Source organism: Nothoprocta perdicaria, unplaced genomic scaffold, assembly GCF_003342845.1.
Source record: "Nothoprocta perdicaria isolate Ctin4 unplaced genomic scaffold, notPer1 scaffold_42, whole genome shotgun sequence".
NCBI classification, from domain to species: Eukaryota; Metazoa; Chordata; class Aves; order Tinamiformes; family Tinamidae; genus Nothoprocta; species Nothoprocta perdicaria.
Window position 1 is genome coordinate 3,544,395 of NW_020455666.1, and position 4,288 is coordinate 3,548,682.

Sequence of the window (4,288 nt, forward strand, 5' to 3'; positions counted from 1 at the left end):
GTTTTCAAACAAAGTCTTGACAGAAAAACAGCTCTGAATGCATGTTAATATTTTTGCCAAAAAACACAATGCATGACTATATTATGCATTCATATATAAAGGAATAACATTATTCCTTGATAAGCAAAGAAAAAGTACTTTACAACCCTCTCAGTTTTACTGTAGAATACTCTTTGCACAATATTTATGACAGATTTTGGTGAATCGCTCCTAAATCTTGTTTATCATTTGTATAAATCCCATTATTTGCTTTYGCATGCCTCTGAGCATATAGTTTAGCATGCACAGATGGACAGAAGCAGTTGATGCTAATGCACAAAACAGAAATAAATTGGAATAGGAGCCTGGTAGACAGTCAAATCCTGATGAAATACTGCCACACATCTCATCCTTTGTATCAGCCTGGGAGAGGTGCTGCTGCCAAGCAYACTCAGTTCCTTGTTCTCGCACCAAAGCCCCACAGGTTTAGAATTAGCACTGGGGCATTCACATAAAGGCCCCATCTCTAAAGGGCAGAGGTAGCTCACAAGGGCCTTTGTCCAGTGACTCTTGCTGGAGACACAGCCAAGTTGGTACCTTCRATATGTCATTTCATTAACTGCATGCAGTAACTGTCCTAAAAGATCTGTAATTTCAGGAGAAACTTCACGATGAAGCTGCTGACCCTCCGATGCACTGAAGAGAGTTTAAGTGCCTCAAAATCAAATATCTGGTGTTGCACAATGCAAGAGGGCATGACAAAAAATAAACAGCACAAAATACTTCAAGAAAATACTTGCAAATTTGCTCTCTTACACCACAGCCTGAAAAATACTAGATTTATAAGAATAGAAATCACTGTTTCACATCCASGTAAGTTAGRGGGTTTTTTGTTTGTTTTTTAAAGGTAACCCACTTGAGAAGATGTATAAAACAGACTTTATTAACAGCAAGTCTTCCCTGGGAAATTCTGAAACTTATATAAGATTCCAAATCACCTTCTAGCACCATAACTTGATTTTCCTGTCAAGAGTTTGCTATTTCTCAGTTGATAACAATCTGTCTGCTTTCAGCTTCTCCAAACATGTGCCTTTTATCTGATGCAGCTGTGCATAGATTATTTATTATTTAAGGTCAAAAATGTCCTTGGAGAAAATATTATGAATTCCTTACAATTGTTCTTTTAGGATTATGTGCACTTATCTGCTCTGAGATCTTAAAAGTGCTCAAGTCCGTTAGGAAATCCTCACTCTCTAAATAATAGAAGATCAGTAGAAGATCAGTGTATCCCATCTTCTAACTAGTGGAGAAAAGTTTTATCAGCAGGTTATAGCTACCAAGTACCTGCTATCAATTTCTGGTCATTTTTTAAAATACAATTCTAATATTGCTGATTTTGTCTGCTCCATTCTATTAACCTTCTCCAGGTTAACTTTTATAAAAAGATTTTTTTTTCTTTTTAAATAAGTAGTTAAATTCATCTTCTGTTTTGTAKTTAAGTTTTGTAGTTTGGGACTTTAAGCAATGTACTTGTGGGTTATTAGACTTTTTAGAATCTGTATAGTCAAGTCACGATGTCCGTTCAAAGAATGAGATCTCTCACGCCTCCTTGCAGGTCTAGCTGTATGCTGCTTTCCTGACGTTGTGTTAAAGTCTCTCTGGCACGCACCAAAGCAGGGAAACTTTGCAAATCATGCTCCTGGCGCAGCCCCTACTGATTTGATATCTGCTAGCCACCCAAGTGAGTATGCTCTTGCATCCAACCCTTAAGTCTGGTATCAGATCACAGTAAGGCACAAGACTTTGTGCCACCTGCCTGCACTCAGGCTAATTCAGCAATAAACACTTGGACGATTATGAAATTTTAAGCTTTTTAAGTGGGATATTTTTCATGTGGTTTCCCTGTTAACAGCACTGCCCAAAATATATATATATAGTTTTTTTTCTCCAGACACCTGTAGGTCTCTGCTCTATAACCTGCCCAAGGCAGTGAAAGTGAGGGAGAGCTACATTCGCTGTGCAAGTGCAGGACTCGGGCACAGCACTGAGAACACGGGAATSACTTCACTGCCAAATGCACTCGTGGGAAGCTGCTGCCTGCAGCCAAGGGCTGAGGCTCCAGCCTGTGCACAGCTCTGGCCACATGATGGAGCTCTGGGGTTCAGATTAGCAGCAACTCCTCACTGTTTTATCCTTTAAATTCACTAATGCCCTCTCCAATGGCATGGGGCTGCCAGACTCCCACAGCCTTTCAGTGAATGCCTTTCAGTCACCTTCTCCAGTGATAGCTGGAGCATCTACACAGGAGTGTCAAAAATGACAGGCAGACTGACAGACTCGGCTTTGCTCAATTGGCTTGAAGGGTAAGAATGCAGTTTTTTGAGGGGAGGAGGAAGTGGGGTGTAGGGAAAACTGTCATTAACAGAAGACTTTTAGTCATTCTTCAACTCCCTTCACCCAGTTGTTCCATATCCTTCACATCCTAYGCCCATATTTCCTGACCTCCTTTCCAATGGTATTTAGTAAGATTACTTCTATAGTAGATACAGATCTTGTACTTCATCTCCAAGCTAAATGGTAGCAGAGAACACACCTGCATTGAAAAGATGCATGGACCAGGAAGGTGAAATTCTTTATTAGGTGAGGCTTGCAATTTGAAGTGCAAGGGACTATTTACATATCAGCAGGGGTACTTYAGCATTTAAAAACTTGAGATTTAGTATGTCTGTATGGACCAGGCAGTCCATTTCACTGGAATACAATGGAGTCTGTTTGAAGTGGCATTTCTTTACCAACAGAGAACCAGAGTACAAGCTCCTTTCAGCCTGTGATGCTGTATGTATTTACAGAATTACTTCAACTCCAGCACGAACAGCACTAAAGCCCAATCCAACTGAGTAATGATGTGTCTGCTCCAATGTTCATAAGTTCTTGGTATTTTCCACACAACAATACAAGATAAATAATTTTAATTGTCATAAATAACTTATCTACTATCTCAATCCAACATACCATATTTGAAATATCTAAATCTGATTTACATGTAGGAACTTTAGCAGAAAGCATTTTGATTCCATGTAATTAYAGCATGAAATAATTGTGTTTTATTGCATTTACCGTAAGTATGTTTGATTTTATTTTTTCACAGTATCAGAAGAAACTTAAGTATTCAGAAACTATGGCCTGAAGGAAGTCACCACTCATGTACTGGATTAAGCACATCTGCAGAAAAGCGAAGTGTGTGACCATAATGAACCATTTTTAATGTGAAGAAAAGACCAAAGTAAGGTGAATTCTAGCATGTTCCTGAATGCATATTTGACTTTATAACCTTAGTATTAAGCCATCTGCTTATAATCAATGTAATATCATTGATTATGTCTGGAAATAGGACTTCAGATGAATTAAACATCTTTTTTACTTACTCCTTCCCTCCTTCCTATGCAGTGCAAAAGTATTTCAAAAGTATTTATGAGCAATACCTTTTTTCCAATGGCATGCATAGTTTTTAAAAAGAAGTTTAATATTTGATATAGACAGAAAACAGACCTGCATTAGTGTCCAAATTTGTGCCTAATGAAGGTGTTTTGAGAATGGAAATCAGGATGTCTATTAGCTACCACTGCATCACTACAGAACAGCAATGCACCCATGTCACTTTACTTGACAAAGTAGATTTGKTTTTTTTAAACACTGACTCCCTAGATCTGTCTCTCTTGGGACATGCTACCAGTACATGGGCTATGCTCATTTATTCCTACTGTAGTTGTTGAGTATTTCAGAATACAAATGATCAAGAAAAGTGGAAGAAACATGGGATTTTTTTTTTTTGGAAGATGACAACTTATTGAGAACACTTAACTTTAACAACATTTACCAACACTTGTGTTCTTCCATAGAACAAAAGATTAGGAAAGCTGCCTTGCCTCTGAAGAGAGCAGGCTATGTTGACAGCTTTTATGCATGATGCTTGCRTACCTATATAACTGATGGCTTGCTGAACTTGTATAAATTATAAGTTCATGTTCACAAAAATGTTTACAAATGGGCTATGTTATTAAACTTCTCTTCCCTGTAGTAAATACAGGAAGCCTTTTAATAGCTTCCAAATGAAGTGTTTTCATTATCAACATAAGAGGGGCTGCGCACGATTTCCTCTCATCAAGAGCGAAAACAGGGCTGCTGCTGTCTGAGAGGCAGCAGGTTCTGTCAGTGCCTCCTCGKGCCAACACACGCGGTAGCTGACACAGGCTCGCGCTGCCTACTAAGAGCACTGCCCCCCAACCATTCCTGCCCCCAACTTTGGAGA